Below are 18027 nucleotides of genomic sequence, written 5' to 3'. Positions count from 1 at the left end.
GCCACTTAATGGGTGGCCCTCCCAGGACTACTTGCATAGCAGATGACACATGGGGAGGGTTTTGCTTAATGCAAAGGAGTGAATTCCCAATTGGAGAGGCTGCCCAGGTGGGAAGATTTTATTTGGGTGGATCACAGGGGGCCTTCCCGTATTAGCAACAGTTTTACTTTATTTAGGAAGGTATTTTCCCAAATCTGCCCTGATTTTATTTATTTTTATTTGAGAGAGAGAGAGAGAGAGAGAGAGAGAGATCACTTTGCTGTTCCACGTACTTATGCATTCATTGGTTAATCTGCAACCTTGGTGTATTGGGATGACGCTCTAACCAACTGAGCTCCCCCAGCCCAGCAGATCCCTTTCAGGCTCCAGGCTGTGGGTGGAGCCCTGTCACTCCTGCTGGCTGGCCTGGATGGCTTCCCATTGTGTTAGGTGACAGATTGTTCTTGGACAGGAAATCATTTAAGTTCAGCTTTTCCTCTGATGATCCGGGAGGCACTCAGTCAACACATGTGGAACTGAAATCCCACGGGACCTGGTCACTCACGGACCTTTGAGCTGGGGTCCTCAGGCACAGCGTGAGATACTTCCCACAGTGGGGGAGGAGTGTGGGATATGGGATCTCCAAAATCACGGGGTTGGCGGGGGCGGAGGAGGTGCTCCCCATTGGGCTACGGGGAGGCGTGGAAGTTACTTCCTTCCTCACTGTACTGTGGCTTTGGGGACACCTGGTAGCCTCAGATGCCCCTGTGTGAGGTCCTCTTCAGAGGCCGCGGCTCTCAGAGGGAGAGGCTGGGTGCTGACAGTTGCCAGCGTTCAGGCAGCTGATGTCTGTGTTTAGGAAGGAGGTTGACCCCAGGGGTCTTCCCTGCTTCCCATTCTACACCATCTGCCTTTCCTGATGTAGACGGTTGATGGGGATGCTCCGTTCCAATTTATCCTGCCCGCGCCCCCCCCCCCCCCCCCCCCCAGCCCGGAGATGGTGGAGGAAGGATGTTCTCTAAGGCTCGGTGTCTAATACAGAGCCACCAACCACACATGGCTATTGGAATGGAAATTCATTCCAATGAAATAAAATTAAAAATTCATTTCCTCCGTTGCACTAGCCACATCGCAGGTGCCCAGGAGCCGCAGGTGGCCAGTGGCTCCTGCAATGGACACTGCGGGTCTAGAAGAGTCCCACCATCACAGGAAGGTCAGTCGGATGGCAATGCCCTCAGCCCCCCTCTCTCTTCGCCTTTATGATTCCTATCTGGAGAGACTGGAAGCTGCTGCTCCCTAGTCTGGGACCCCAGACTGTGCTGCCGACTGAGAATTCAAAAGCAGAGACTGAGCAAAGTGGAAATAAACGCCTTCAGTCCTCACTCAATGCTGAGTCCAGGACGGCCTTGGGCTGGGAAGTCTTGCTCTTCCTGAGTGTGACACCCACCGTCCTGAAGCCGCCACCCTACCCTTTCAGGGAGCTGAGCCTGCAGCAGGGGTTCTGTTCTGCTCACCACCAAATCCACTGCACACATTTTTCAGGGGGTCCCAGCCTCATCTGGTCTTCCGATCCAGATCCCTCTCCTAAAACACCACATCTCCTTGGATGTTTCTCTGGTTACGAACCCTGCTGCAGGGTCCTGGAGAGAGAGCTGTTGCCTGTACACAGGCTCTCTTGGCCATTAGTTTGCCTGTGAAAAGAGGCTGGCCGTTAGGGGTGGGAGGAAGTGGGGACGTGTCTATCTGGGAAGACTGAAACAGAGGATGAGGCTTCTAGAATAGGGCAGCACAGCCATCCCGCCTTCCCTGGGGCATTTAAAGCCTTCACTGCTTAAACTGGTTTGTATTGACTCTCTCTGTCACGTGCAACCAACAGAATCTTAACTAATATCGAGCCATTAGGTCTGAATGTTTGGGAGGAGAAAGCCTCTGTTTGAAGGCCAAGTTCAAATCATGCTAAGATACCTCCAAGGAATGACAAGCCTGGAAAGAGACACGAACCAGAGGTTCACATACACCAGAGACGCACCGTCCCAGCACTTTTTTCTGCTTCTGATAGTTCCCCTCCTCTTCAGCTCTCCCAAATTCTCCCACTCTCTCAAGACCCTGTTAGATGGGGGCAGGTGGAGGTGGGAAAAGAGGGGGGGGGGGGGGAGAGAGATACCTACAATAATGTCAAAATTAAAAATTTTAATTAAAAATAAAAGACCCTGTTAGATCCTACTTCCTCCAAGTAGTCTTCCCTGACCACCCCAGCCTCTACCCCAGTGATGGCGAACCTATGACACGCGTGTCAGAGGTGACACGCGAACTCATTTTTTTGGTTGATTTTTCTTTGTTAAATGGCATTTAAATATATAAAATAAATATCAAAAATATAAGTCTTTGTTTTACTATGGTTGCAAATATAAAAAAATTTCTATATGTGACACGGCACCAGAGTTAAGTTAGGGTTTTTCAAAATGCTGACACGCCGAGCTCAAAAGGTTCGCCATCACTGCTCTACCCTCTGGCTTTCAGTACTCATTATATTACCCAAGGACGAAAAACGTCTAACATCATGTCTGCTTTCATTGTTTGGAATGGCTCGTTATATATTTGCAGTTGGAATGGGATCTGATGCTTTTGTGTCCCTGACAGGAGCCAGCATAATGCCTGGCACAAAATAGAACCTCAGTGGATGTGTGTGGGTTAGAAACCGGTGGAAACCAGTGTGAGACTCAGGTCCCCCTGCAGCTCTTCTCAGTGGGAAGTGAGCACTCAATGTCAGTGTCGGGGATGCATTCCTCTAGTCAAGCATCTGGTCTCTGACCAAAGGACTCTGTTTCACATGGGGAGGGAGGAGGGAGGAAGAGAAGGGACAGGGGAAGAGCGTGGAGAAGAGGTGTGAGTGTGGATCTCTGCTTGTTGGCTGAGGCCCACAGGAAGCTTTCCTAGGTCACCCGGGAGAGTGGAGGAGAGAAGTGGTGCTGTGTCCCAGGCTTCTCTCAACTCCCCAGGGGAAGAGTGGGCGTGGGGTGAGTACAGGCACAGGTCTGAACCAGCTCCTCTTTGGAAATACCTTCAGCGCTGGCTCAAGAGCCACGTGGGAGAAACTAGTGTCCTCACGCCACGGTCACACCTCACTCTCAGTCCATTTCAATGCAGCTGTAGTTATATTTTCCTCCAGACTTGGGTCTGAATGGTATTCGGCTATTTGCCAAACATACTGCCCCAGCCTTGAAAGCCCAGGATTTGCCAGCATTGAAGCTGTTATAATAATTTAAAGGCCTTTCGGGTGATGAGAAGATATTTGACATAAGCACATGTCCTCATTCTTTGAAAGCCAACATTATTTGAATATATGCATCGTGAGGGAGAGAATCTCTTTCCTCCCTTCAGGTGTGATCATTGTCACATCTGAGAGCATAAAGAAAACTATTCAGTTAGGTCCTCAGCTGTTCTCTGCTTGTTTTCTGGCTTCTCTCTTTTTCATTTGGTTATACATTTCCTTCATGGGGGCAAGGCCACCTCTCATGTCGTCCAAAAACCAGGACACTCAATAAGTGACTGGGTGAACAGATGGATGGATGGATAAATACTCAGTAAATTCCTACTTAGACAAATAACAACAAAACCCTGTATTAGGGTTCTGCAGAGCAACAGAACCAATAGGATATCTGTATGCCTACCTATCTATTTAATGTTATTTTATATTTATTATTATGAGGTATTGACACATATGGTTATGGAGGCTGAGCAGTCCCATGATCTGCCATATGTAAGCTGGAGACCCAGGAGAGCTTGGGGTGCAGTTCGAGGGCCGGAGAGCCACAGAGCCATGTGGCAGATTCCAGGCTGAGTCTGAGGCCTACAACCCAGGATGCTAAGAGCAGCAGAAAACTGACATCACAGCTCGGTCAGACCAATTTTCCCTCCACCTTTTGGTTCTGTGCAGGCCCTTGATGGATTGGGGAGGGCCATTGGCTTCACTCAGTATACCAATTAAATGCTAATCTTTCCTGGAGACACCCTCACAGACACACCCCAAATTTAACTAGATATCTGGGCATCCGGTGATCCAGTCAAGTTGACACATGAAAGTAACTATCACAAACCCTAACACTTACTAAGCATTGACTATATCCCAGGCACGTGCTGCCTTACTGATATTATCTCAGCAAATGTGTGTGTGTGAAAATTACATAGAGAGAAATATTCTAATACTAGGTGACTTCTAGGGCCTCCTCCAGTTATAAGACTCATTGGCATGGTGAGGCATTAGCGAAACTAGGGTGTTGAGGTGGGGCTTGGGAACTTAACACTTGGAAGCAGAAATAAAAACTTTTGTTAATCGCTACCTCTTTCTGTGGACTAGGAACTGTGCTAAGTACCTTTCAAATATTTTCTCACGTATTCCTGAGTAATACCCTATGAGATAGGTACTACTACTTACCCCATTTCAAATGAGGAAACTGAGGCACAGAGCGATTAAATGGCTTCTCTAGCATTCAGGTGTGTTGACTCAAAAGCCTGTGCTCTTAGCGGCTCCCTGCCTCCAGGGGCACTGCAAAGCCCTCCGGCCAGGATGGAGGGCCTTGCCTTTCCATAGGGGTGCAGGCGAGCTGGGGGAGGGCGGGGAAGGGAGCATTGCCAGAGAAACAGCGGCTGTGAGGAGGGGTGGCACCCCTGGCATCTGGGGCTGAGGAAGGTTCTGGAGGCAACTCTACAGGAGTCTCTGAGCCAGCAGGAGGCCAACGCCCACTCCTTTTAGCAGCACTTGGTAAACCGCAGCTTTGCTCCCTCCGTGTCTCCCAGGGGCAGGCGGGACAGGATGTTCTGAGTTCTAGCAGCAGGACTATTTCTTGGGAACTATGATTCGGACTCAAAAATCTGTGGTTGCTAGGCAAAGGCCCTGCCTTACCTTTTATAGCTGTCTGGCTGAAATGTCACAAATATTTACAGACTTGCTTTTTTCCTCTCTCATCAGCTTTGTGACCCTGAACACATTCTCCCTGTGTGGTAGGCAATTAGGCAGGAGCAGAGCTAGGATGATGGGCCAGGTACAGAGGTCACCAGGCGGAAAAGCTCCAGGTGTCTAGCCAAGGACAATGGTAGGGTGGCACCTCGCCCCCCCTTAGCATGTGACTGGTCATGCGGTTTGGACCCTCTGACCTTTCCTAGAGATAACATCTAGGCCTCAGTTACATTTCAGCTCCAGACCCAGAAAAGCAGCAAAACCAGACAAGCGATACCACCAGTGACACCAACACTGACCTTGGGACCCGCTGCATTGAATAATGACCCCTGACCTGGTGCTGACCAACCAATCAGTGGAGACCTGGACACACCAGGAAAGCTGCTGAATGTTCTATTGCGACCTTCCCCTGGGACTTCTCCTAAAATCTCACCCTTAAAATCCTTAGGATTTGGACCCAAGGCAATCTCCCTCCTGGGAACACACCCAAGCCTTTCCCTTTCCTCTTCTCCCTCTCCTCCTCTCCCCTCCCCTTCCCTTTTCTCTCCCCTCCCTTCCCCCTCCTCCAGTTTCCTTATTACCTTCCTCACCCCCAAGCTCCGAGGACCCTTCCTTTACCTCTATAACTTGTTTTCTAAACCCATTTCTTCAACAAATTACTTCTTCCTCTGTGGTCTTAACGTAAAAAACATTCAAACCTATAAAGAATTTTTGTGAGTTTATTTGAGCCAAACTGTCCACAATTGCCGGGAAGCAACATTGGGATTGGGATAGTGCTCCAGAGAATGGCAGTTTCTCATCTATTTGTATACGTTGCAATCAAAGGAGGGGGTTTGGGTGGGTTACATGAAATCCATTGGTGATAGACTACAGAGGTGGGAGAAAGCAAAGCCAGGAAACCTCTGGGACTGGATAAGAAGTAAAATGATAGACACATACTTAGGTGGGTGCAGGAACAATTAACATGATAATGGAGGAATTTGTGGTATCTGTCCTGGTGCCCAGGCACATTTGGTTGTGCCCCAAGGGGTCCAGAAACAGGGAAGTTACAAGTTACCCAGACATTTCAAGGATATGTTATCATAGATGCAAAAAGACAGATAAGCTCAGTTAAGGTAAAGGTTGACCTTGTCATTAAAGATACCGGCCTAGGTATCTTCCCACCATACCTGCCCACCATAACTGCTTTAGTTGAAGTTTAATTTCAGACCATCCTCTGTGGTCACTTTAGGTCTTTGAGTTTGAAAGACTCCCTTTCGTCCATAATGGTTTTCCAAATAAATGTGCTCTTATAGATTGAGTCTTGGCTCTGAATTTTTTCCTAGCCGGAACTCAAGTACCGAGATTACTGAACCCCAGGTTCGGTTCTGACCCCAGGGGTCTAACACCTGGTACCATTCAGGCTGCCTACAACACTTTTCTTTCTATTATTCTATTTACCAGCCCCAGGAACAAACTTGTGAGCCCATAAGACTTTCTGGTGAGTTGCAAAACAATTCACACTGGCTTGGTTGGGCAGAGTGGGGTGGGAATATTTCTTGGGTTTGATTTGGTTAAGTTGCTCTCACTTCCTCTGCTCAGGTCTATCTGCTTCTAAGAATCTGGGATGGGGAATTTTGGTGGCCGGACGCTGGGTAAGAGCACGAGTTCAGGCTGCAGAGGGCCTGCACATGTCTCGAGTTTGCCATTAAAGAGCCCCATGACCTGGGACATGTGACTTGGCCTCTCTGAGACTTGTCGTTCTCATCTGTAAAATGGGAGAGAACTGTTACCTGCTTCAAAGGATTGGTGAGGGTGAGCCAGGCTAGTAAGCCAGGACAAGCAGAATAGGGACACTGAGACAGTTAAACAGCAATTTGCAGCCATCTAGTAAATCCTATCTCCCCTAAACTAGGGGCACTTAAGAGTAAATGGTTTGCACTTCTCCCCAACCAGAGGGTAAATAGCGTAAATCACCCTATGCAGGGAGACAGATAACAGAAATCCAATTAATGCTATTTGCCAACCACACCCAAGCACAGAGGAAGTTAAAAGAATTGCATTGGTACATCAGCATAAAGCTGATGAATTTCCTGTTGATCCTCCCCTAAGACCTCCCTTAAATGCCCAGCCTTTAAACACCCTGACAAGGAAGGTCAAGGTGCACTCTCTCTGCTCTCCCTCCAGCACACCCTCACCTTTCTCCTTCCCATCCCTCTCTCCTTCCCTCACAGGCATGCATCTCCTAAACCAGTGATGGCTAACCTATGACACGGGTGTCAGAGGTGACATGCAAACTCATTTTTTTGGTTGATTTTTCTTTGTTAAATGGCATTTAAATATATAAAATAAATATCAAAAATATGTCTTTGTTTTAATATGGTTGCAAATATCAAAAAATTTCTATATGTGACACGGCACCAGAGTTAAGTTAGGGTTTTTCAAAATGCTGACACGCCAAGCTCAAAAGGTTCACCATCACTGTCCTAAACTCTAAGGGGCCCCACCAGGCTTGCTACCAGGGCAGCGATGGGCCTGGGCAGTTTGTCCCGGGCAAGTCCCCTGACCCAGTCCCCAAGGCCCCCTTTCCTTTGACTTTTGTTTGTTTGTTTCACTTATTTATGCATTCATTGGTTGCTTCTTGTATGTGCCCTGACTGGGAATCGAACCAACCACCTTGGTGTATCGGGACAATGCTCTAACCAACTGAGCTGCCCGGCCAGGGCCTTCTGTGACTTCTTAGTGACCTAAAGCAGAGCAGCCTAGGCCCATTTCCTCACCTAGTTCTTCTGTAGGCCTTCCTTGTTTCACTGTCTCCAGCTTTAAAAAAAAAAGTTGTTTTTTTTTAAATCCTCATTGGAGGATATTTTTCCATTGATTTTAGAAAGAGTTGAAGGGAGGAAGGGAGGGAGGGAGGGAGGGTGGAGGAGGAGGATGAGAGAGAGAGAACATTGATGTGAGAGACACAAGGATTGTTTGTCTCCTCCACTCACCCAGGCTGGGGTTGAGCCTGCAACTGAGGCACATGCCTTTGACCCTTCGGTCCATGGGCTGATGCTCTAACTACTGAGCCAAACTGGTTAGGACTCACTGTCCCCAGCTTTAATAAATGTCCTCTAAAATTCACCTGGACTTGTCTGGCCAGTGTGGCTCAATAGTTGAGTGTGAACCTATGAACCAGGAGGTCACAGTTCAATTCCCCGTCTGGGCAGATGCCCGGGTTGCAGCCTTGATCCCCAGTAGGAGGTGTGTGAGAGGCAGCCTATCAATGATTCTCATTATTGATGTTTCTCTCTCTCCCTCTCTAAAATCAATAAAAATAAAACAAAAATAAAATAAAACTCACCTGGACTCATGTGAAATTTTTTCTGCACGAAGTCAAGAATCCACACACTACCCGGCTGGCCCTAAGCAGACCCACTAGGGCCAGGTCCCCTTTCTGGTAACAGGAGGATGGAGTGAGAACGCTGATGGAGCACTTAGCTGTCCCCATAATCTGCCTGGCAGGACAACCGCAGGCCTGGGATAAGGGTACTTGGATCATAGCATCAGGGTTATGAACACAGGCTTTCCTCGCTAGGCAAGCTTGGAGATGAAAAGAGAGCTTGCTGTAGCTGAAAGGTCCAGTTTGGGGTTTCTTAAGATGGTAGAATCCAAGATTTCTAGGATTCCTCTAAGACGGAGAGGAAGGCAGTTACGTAGCAGGAGAGTGTAAATGGAATGAACCCGGCGACCTCCACAAAGCACCACACATGGGGAGATGTGAGGTTTTGATGGGAGTGCCTGGCAGCCAAGAATAGGAGGGGACGGGGTGGGGTGTGTGAGCCTGCTCACTGCTCAGGTAAAAAGTTAATCCCATTCACCTTGGGTCAATTCCTCATTCTCCCTGGAGGGGATGCTGGTGACTTCAGAAACTAGACGGACTTGGTCCCAGTTGCCCTAATCTGGTTACAGCCAACCCATGTTTCCTCTAGGGTCTGGCACAGAAACCAAAGGAAGGGTCTGCAGATCTGGGCCCCGCTGGTTCCTTGGCACAGCTGCTCTGTCCTCTTCCCCGACGAGATAGAGAAGTCAGGGCTGGGAACCCGTGGGCCCCAGTTAGGAAGAAAACATCAACAATCGAAATTACAGCCTGGAAGAACTGCCTCCGTCTGCAAGTAACTGGGCAATTACCTCCCATTAAGCTCTCGTTAATTTGTTTTCTGAGGGTTACAGTACAGTCCTGGGTGGGTGTACCCACCCTGCTGATCACCGAGGTGTTGAAGAAGATTAAGTCTTTCAAATGAATCATGGTGGAACTCTTCCATCTGGTTAACTATAATAGCCGTACTTATCCAGCAGTATGAACCAGGCCCTTTTATCTTTGGAGCCGTGGGAGGGATTGCAGGGTTTTTATTTTGAGTCCTGTTTCAGGGGAGGAAGAGGAAGCACCAGGAGGGGAAAAGAGACACAAGGCAGAATTCAGGCCAGTGTTTTTCAAAGTGTGGTCTGTGGCTGGATCTCTCTTGCCTATGAATCACTTACTATTAAACAGGCAGAGTCCTGAGTCAGAAACTTTCCAGGTGATTCTTACAAATACTCGGGTCTGAAAATCTCAGGTAGAAGTGGAAAGCCTTCTGACATTGGGATATTACTGACAGTGATAAATGAGGTACACAGGCAACATCATTTGAGCCCATAATTTCTAAACCCACCCCAGAAGATCTTTCACGTTAGCATTAAGCTGGGCAAAGCTGGACTGTTTCATGTTACACTTCATCCATCTACTAGTACAGCCGGTGGTGCAAATAGAAAAGATGTCTGGCCCAAAGGCTAGAAGTCAGAGATGAAAAAGCTCGTTTCATCGTCTAGATCATCAAAGGCTGACGTCTTAGTTTCAACTTCCTGCTCTCAGGTGTTGTAAATGCTGATACACAGTCTCTTTATCTTCTGATAACGAAGGTGAACATAAGTGATCTCCAGAAATGGTTCACACGTGGTTCCCAGGTTCTTGAAAAACCACAAGTGATTGGCAAAGTTTTCTGTTACAGACAAAAACTCAAACAAACAGCTCATTTCCTTCAAGGGCTCCTCAGGGCAGTGGCTGGCAGCCTGAATGCAGTAAGGAGGGAAGTCTTCCTCCCCCTACCCCACATCTTCTTCCCCTTTCTGATGTAAGATTTTTCTGACACTATGGAGTCCAAACTGGGGGAAAGAAGCTATTGATAAGGAATGGGACTCCCACCCTCACCCCACCTCTGAGGTCACTGCCCTCTCAGAGTTGGTTACAGTCATTTCATTTTATTCATTTCAGAAAGCCCGGGGGCCACAAGGCTCTGAATCAATGTCTTGTAAGGCATACATTACACTGAACTTCGTTCAGGGTGCTCCGGGGAAATGCAGACTTGGGTTCTGATAGGATTCTGTTTACAAGTAGCCTGGGTAACTCTGGAACAGGTGGGAGTGACCCACACATTTTTACTTTTTTTTTTTTTTAAGAAATAATCTTTTTTTTTTAATTGGTATTTTTTTTTAGAGAGAGGAAGGGAGAGAGAGAATGAGAGAGGGAGAGAATGAGAAATAGAAACATAGATGCGAGAGAAACATCAATCAGTTGCCTCCCACAGGTGCCCCTGGGGCATCAAACCTGAAACCTGGGTATGTGCTCTGACCAGGAATTGAACCCATAGCCTTTTCATGTACAGGATGATGCTCCAACCAACTGAGCCACACTTTAAAAAAAAAAAAAAAAAGAAAAGAGATTTATTGAGATATATTTCACATACCACAATTTATCCATTAGCATAGTCAATATTTTTAGTATTTTTTAAAAAATATATTTTATTGATTTTTTACAGAGAGGAAGGGAGAGGGATAGATAGTTAGAAACATCGATAAGGGAGAAACATCAATTAGCTGCTTCCTGCACACCTCCTACTAGGGATGTGCCCGCAACCAAGGTACATGCCCTTGACTGGTATCGAACCTGGAAACTTTCAGTCTGCAGACTGATGCTCTATCCACTGAACCAAGCCAGTCAGGGCAATATTTTTAGTATTGTATTACTCCTAAAATGTTGGGGTCCAGCCCCAGCAGGTCCAGGGGTTCCCAAAGGTGTGGATGGAGTCGGCGAAGAATGAATGACACGGAGGCAGCGTTCAGTTGATCAGCATGGTTGAGTTCTCTCTTTATTGTTCTATTACATCTATATTTATACTATTTGATCCCATAAGCATGCCTCTATAATTACATCATGGTATGTTTTAGATCACGTTCTACAATTCCTTGTTTCTTATCTGACCTTAGCTAAAAATCCTGTCTCTGTCTAGTTCTGTTGATTTTAATCTTGTCTAGGTTAATCTGTTTCCATTACAAGGGCTATTCCAAGGTCACTGCTCTACAGATAGGCTACAAGAAAGCGACTGAAGGAGTTTATCCCAACCAGTAAAGGTTATGTCCTCCCAGCCTCGCTGCTTGCCTTCCCTGGGACTGCCCTGTGTCAGTGGGTCTCCAGGGATATAGGCTTTGGTGCTTTCCCTGGTGGGCAGACCCCTGGGGATGTGGGCCCAACAAGTCCCAAATTTATTGCCAACAGTCTTAGTCCAAGTTCTTCATAAGTAGTACATGGTATTTCTGTAACACTAGGGGGATTTACTGGTTTATTCTCTTCCTTAGTCCTGTTAACCCCTAGCCTGGGGAAACAACCTTTCTCGGGGAGGTGGTCCTGGTTAAAACACATAGCGCTTAAGAGGGGGAGCAAACATATGTCATATACGCCAGGTCCCTTGAAACATAAGCTGTGTAGATGTTTCTTCCCTGCAGCGACTGCGTCAAGCAGCAAGGGTGGACCGGCTCCCGGCACTAAAAGAAACCCCAAACCTGTTAGCAGTCATTCCCCTTTTCCTTCAAACTCCCCAGCTGTAATCTTTTTGTTTGTTAAGATTTGCCTGTTCTGGACAGTTCATAAATGGGATCAGTCAGACATGTGCAGTCCTTTGTGACTGGCTTCTTTCACTTAGCATAATCTCTTTAAAGTTCACCTATGTTGTAGTAGGAATCAGCACTTCATTCCTCGAATGACTGAATAATATCCCATTGTATGAATATACATTCTGTTTATCAGCTGACTGGACATTTGGCTTGTTTCTACCTTTTGGCTATTATGAATAATGCTACTATGAACATTCATGTACAAGGTTTTATGTGGGCAGATGTTTTATTTTGCTTCTTTTAATATATTTTTATTGATTTCAGAGAGGAAGAGGGAGAGATAGAAACATCAATGATGAGAATCATTGATCAGCTGCCTCCTTAGTTGGGGATTGAGCCCGAAACCCGGGCATGTGCCTTTGACTGGAATCGAACCTGGGACCCTTCAGTCTGCAGGCAGATGCTCTATCCACTGATCCAAACCGGCTAGGGCCTGGACAGATGTTTTCATTTCTCTTGTGCAGATACCTAGGAGTGGAATTGCTGGGTTGTATGGTAACTCTATATTTAACCTTTTCAGGGATTGCCAAACTGTTTTCCAAAGTTCATTCATCATCAGTGTATGAGAGTTCTAATTTCCTCATGTTCTCATTAACCTTTATTATTATGTTTTTGATTTTAGCCATCCTAAAGGACTTGAAATATTTCATTTTTTAAAAAATATGCATTTTCATAGAGGCTAATGATGAACATGTTTTCACGTACTTATTGGCCATTTGTATATCTTCTTTGGAGAAATGTCTATTTAGATCCTGTGCCCATCTTAAAATTGGGTTATTTGCCTTTTTATTATTGAGTTGTAGGAATTCTTGACATATTCTAAATAAAGTCTCTTATTAGATATTAGAGTCCCAGTGCACAAAATTCATGCACAGGGGGAGTCCCCTCAGCCCAGCCTGCAGCCTCTCCTATCCGGGACCCCTTGGGGGATTCCGACTGCCAGTTTAGGCCCGATCCCTGCTTGCCTGATCGCCCCTCACTGCCCCCCTGTCGGCCTGGTCACCCCACACAGTCTGCTGTTCGGTTGTTTGGTCATCCATCACTGACCCGCCTCCCCCCCCCCCCGCCCCCCATTGCCCCACACAGCCTTGTCCGTCCTGTTTCGGTCATGACGGCCTCTGGTTTTTTATATATTAGGATATGATTTGCAAAAGAAATTTTTCCATTCGTTGCTATCCTGATATGTCCTTTGAGGCATAAACGTTTTAAATGCTGATGATGTTCAGTTTTGTTGCTTGGGCTCACACTTTGAGAAACATTGCGAAGTCACAATTGACAGGAAATCTCCAAGTGTGGGACTTTGTTTCCCCACCCCAGCCAGCTGAGGCTCCTTCTCTGGGCTGGATGCACAGAGTCCCAAGGGACCTTCACCATGTTTTCATCCCCTCCCACTCCTGAGGTCTACCACAATAGAGCAGCTGAAATGACAGTTTGCAAATGTCCTTTATTGTGAAAACTCAATGGCCTTTGTCTCTGGAATTTGAAATTTTGATGCACATGTTGGCAGCCAAGAGTTTGGAAGGAGGAGGGGAAGGGCCCAGAGAAGAAACCACGCCATTGATTCCCATAGTGAGTCATTTCTACTCTATGCTGTCTTGGTTTTTCTCACCCATAAAGTGGGGGAAATACCTCCATCTCCCCATGTCAGTGGGGGTACGATGAAGAAGAACACTTTGAGATCTTGGATTAAAGGCATCACTGAGGCACAAGGTATTATTATAACAATAAATTATTTAATAGCAGGGAGAGTGAAGCTACTAAAGCAAGAATGGATAGGGGCAGGAAGGAGAGAGGCTGTGAGTTGTGGATGGAGGAGCTGCAGCCTACAGCTCCTGGGCCCAGGGACAGGTTTTTATTCTTAGAGGTGAGACTGTAGGTTTCTCCCAAATGGTTTGGGTTATTTCATCTGATTCAGCATTGCTTTACTGAGTGCTTCTGTAAGAAAACATGACACTCTTTTTTGGAAATAAACTAGATGTATATGTACATTAAAATCATTAGAAACAATGCAAGACATTATAATCAAATGCTGAATTGAATATAATAAGTATCAAAAAGAAAGACTAGATGGTAAAGAGCAGTGGTCCCATTATGCATCCCAGGTCTATCACACTAGTGTGTGATCTTGGCTCCTCAGTTTCTTCTTTCTCTGTGACTGCAACTGTTCATTTAAAAGGCTTAGAATAATGGCTAGCACATAGGAAGCACTCAATGTGGGATCTACCTGGGATTTCGTCTTGCACTCCTTTTGTTGGTTACATAATCTTGGCCAAGTTGCTAGATCCCTCCCATCCTCAGTTATCCAATCTGTAAAATGGGCATACAGATAATTACTGGCTCCCTAGGACGCTGTGTGGACGACGGGAGACAATGTAAATCGCATAATACCTACAAATGGTAAGCATTCGCTAAGTGAGTTATTATTACAGTCATTAACACTATTTCCCGCCCCGGTGGAGGAGTAAGGGGTGCGCTCAACGATTAGTTGAATCACCAGCTTTCTCAGGAAGCTGGAATATGAGATGGGCAGGAAGGTAATGGTAGGATTCCGGTGAGCAGAGAAGAAAACGGGATCCAAGAAGACGGAGGCCTGAGGACGGACTGCCGTCTGGAAGGCAGGAAAGGACCGGGCCTTCTCCAATTGTCCTGCAGCCCCGAGCCTGGCCGGCTGCATCTGGTCCAGCCGTGGCGGCCGTTTACCTCCGAATCCCCTTCCACGTTCTCGGCTCTCACCTTCCCAGTCGGCCGGTGCAGGCTCAGCAGGGCAGGCGCAGACCCTCCTCCCTGAGGAATGTGGGTCCGCGGCCCGGGCCCGCGAGGCCCAGCGCATACCTCCTCCCCCGCAGTCAGGAGCCCCGCTGTCTTCACCTCACCCTCCGCCCGGATCCTGTTTCAAAGTCACCTGAAAGCCATTTCCTTCCGCGTCCGCCCCTCCCCGCCCAGTAAATCTGCTGGAGCTTGCTTGTACCTGGAGCAGCTTTTTTTTCCCTTTGGGGTGGGGGTGGGGGGCTTGTTTTGTTTTTAAGAATTCTCTAAGCACCGTTTACTATACACACTTGTCTACACCCGGAGCTCAACTATATCCAGTGGTTCTGATACCAGCGTCCCTTCCCTCCTTCTTAGGAACAGGTTTGAACGCCTAACCAGTAGGACCTCCTCCAGGCTCCCAGCCGGGCTTCGCCCCTCTAGCCGTGTGCTGGGACCGCATCTGTTATCCAGGACCTTTATTGCTGAATTATTTCGGGTTTTCAAATGTACGCTCTTGCTCAAAACCCAGCCTGCCCCTGTCCCCTCCCCCCTCTCCGGTGTGTATCTTCCCATGACTATACGATTGCACACAGACATAAAGTCAGATGATCTGCCTTGGTTCTACAAAAACGGGGTCCTCTATTGCCGTAGGTTCTGCATCTCCCCCTCCGCCCCCCCCCCCCCCTCCTCGCCCCCAGTCTCGTGGTGGACTCCCTCCAAGTAATCGGCTTCATCTCTCGTCAGCTCCTCACAGGCTCGGATTTACATCAGGAAAGGGTCACGGGAACCGAGTTTCGGGGAGGAATTCAAGTCGTGCCTCTCGGACTCAGAAGAGCCGAGCGGACCAGCTCTGGTGGGTTCAGGACCCCCAAATCGGACCGCAACCGGAAGCCCCCTTTCCTGTGCGTGCCACGGGGGACGTCTGGGGGGTCGGAGCCCTCTCGCGAGGCGGTGATATCGGGTATGTGACACCAGGGTGACCCCACCACGTGCGTGTTTGCATCTTGGAGCCTTGAGGCTGCCCGGGAGCGGCCCGCGCGCTCGCCCACCTGCAGGCGGTGATCACCCGCCGCCGCGCGCGCTCCGCCGCAGCCTGCACCCCCGGCTCCCGCTCGCAGCGCCGCGAAGCTCCCCGGGCCCCCGCCGAGCCGCCAGTTGCTGGATTCCTGCAGCGGCCGAGCTCCACCCACTGGAAAAATTCCTGGGCCGCCCCTCCCTCTCCCCTCCCTCCCGCTGCAGCCCGCTCGGCCCCGACTTCCTGCCGGGCGCTGGGAGCCGCGCAGGCCGGAGTCCCCGGGGGCCGCCAGGGGCTGGCAGTGGGCGGGCGCGGCCGGCAGCCTCGGTTCCTTCCGCGAGCGGCGTTCAAACTCGCGCCCGCGTCGTCGCCGCACTGGGCAGCCTCGCGCACCGGGCGTGCGGGACCCGGCGGACGGCCGTCAATTGGTGAGTGTCCTTCGGTCGCCCCCTCTCCCTCTGCCGCTGCAGCCGGTGGAGTGGCAGTGCCCGGAGTCTCTCCGAGGTCCCCACCTTCCCGGGACACCCGCCCAGCCCCACGCGGGTGAGGACGCGGACTCGATCGGAATCCCGGGCTGCCTTGGCTCTTTCCAGGGCGACCCTCCCGGCTCAGGGCTGGAGCGCGGGAGGCTCTTGCAAGGAGACGTTTTCCGTCCTCCAGCCCCCACCCCGGAAACAAAAGGAGCGAACGCGCGGGGCGGCTCCGAGAGGCTCCGGATGAAGCCCGGGAAGCCCGCGAGGCTGCGCCCCCCCTCCCCGCCCCCCTGCGCGCTCGGTCGCCCGAGGTGTGGTCTTTGCCCCGGACGGGGGGCCCGGCGGAGCGTACTCTCCCGGGAGGGACCCGAGCCTCCGGTCCTGGGAGCCCGAGAGGCACCGGCGGCCGGTTCCTGACTCCCAGGCTGGCGCTCCGGATAGTGCCACCACACGGTGCTGGCTCTTGGGAATCAGCTCATGTCCTGGAGGAGTGAGAGGAGGTGCCAGGAGTGGGGTGTTCGGAGCGGAAACCACCGTCTACCTCGACCTCGCCCACCCCTGAAATCGGGTTGGCTCATTTGCTCCATAATCGCAGCCCTTTGGGTTGGAAAGCTAGGATAAGGCGTGCACACTTGAAAATTTCAAGACGTTTTTCAGTAGCTGCGTTCACTCTTTGGAGCTGCTTTTGAAAACAAAAGGAAGAACGAAGTGGGAAATGAAATGGTGGGAGGCTGGAGAGGTGTGGCCTGGCGGGGACGGTGTTACTGGCAGTTGTTAGAGTTTCATCTCTGAGGTCACTCTGAACGGTTGGCAGATGAAGAAGCCTGTCCCCTGCTCTGGGGCCCCCAGGAGGGGACCCAGGCTGCAACACCCTACAGGGAACCCTGGACTGGGGTTCCCAGAGTCTCCCCGGTCCTGCCTCTGCACGCAGCCCAATCACACTGACCTTGCTCAAGAAATAATAAGCAGGGAGAGTGGTGACAGCCTCAGTGGCTCCCTGCTGAGCAAATCACTCTGCTGGACGGGGAGTGGACTGCTGAGTGTCTTAACTGGGGTACCTCACCTCCACCATCCCTAGCAGAAAACCGGGGAGTAAGAACCAGAGGAAGGTGTACCCCTTCCCTCTGTTATTCACCCCTTCTCTTCGGTCCTGGGACACCACATCTCCTTCCACACGAGCTGGTAACACTTTTGCTGCCCCCCCCCCCCACCCCTTTTCGGGAGGGTTGGGCAATCCCTTGGCTCCCTGGGTATCTGGTTCTGGGTATGGGGCAAACCAAGAAGCAGAGGGAGGGGTTTGTGTAAGAGCTTGGGGGCCTTTCTACTGCCTTTTATTAGAAGTGGCATCTCTCTCTTTCTTTCTCTCTCTGAGCCTTTCTACTGCCTTTTATTAGAAGTGGCCTCTCTCTCTCTCTCTCTCTCTCTCTCTCACACACACACACACACACACACACACACACACACACACACACACATATATCCAGAGCCCCACAGCAGGAATTCTTAGCTAAAAAGAAGTGGTATAGCAGGAGGATGGAAAGAGCTCTAGCCTGGGAGTCCAGCACAGGATTTTGCTCGAGATTTAGTCCTGTCTCTACTGCATCCCATCAAAGACTGATAGTCTGTTGGGCTGGAAGGCATCTCTGATTGGCCTGTTCCATTGACATGAAGGCAGCAGAGCCCAGAGTTGGGAGGTGATTTGAGCCTGATCCCTGTTGGCCAAATAGGGACCAGCACTCAGGTTTCCTCACTCTGTCGAATCGTGCTTCCCCCCACATGACTCGGACAAGTCACTTGTCTTTTTTACTCAGTTTCCACCTGGGGTGCTTGCCTGCTCTTCCTCATAGAGGCTGGGGTGAGAATCCAGTGAAGCCACACACGTGGAGAGTGCTCCATAAATTCCTGTA

General features: G+C 49.5%; 1 protein-coding gene across 1 annotated transcript in view; it reads left to right on the top strand.

Annotated features, from left to right (window-relative positions):
* Positions 1-15890: 15890 nt before the first annotated feature.
* The window catches only part of PLEKHG3 (pleckstrin homology and RhoGEF domain containing G3), a 39328-nt gene continuing 37191 nt past the window's right edge, over positions 15891-18027 (top strand). The window contains exon 1 of the mRNA XM_070418443.1: positions 15891-16075. The gene's annotated coding sequence lies outside the window, so the exon portion shown is untranslated. The remainder of the gene's footprint in view (positions 16076-18027) is intronic.

Source organism: Myotis yumanensis, unplaced genomic scaffold (genome assembly GCF_028538775.1).
Source record: "Myotis yumanensis isolate MYYU_CA2020_CCGP unplaced genomic scaffold, mMyoYum1.0.hap1 SCAF_1, whole genome shotgun sequence".
In the NCBI taxonomy this organism is placed as follows: domain Eukaryota; kingdom Metazoa; phylum Chordata; class Mammalia; order Chiroptera; family Vespertilionidae; genus Myotis; species Myotis yumanensis.
This window is presented reverse-complemented; position numbering and strand designations above follow the sequence as displayed.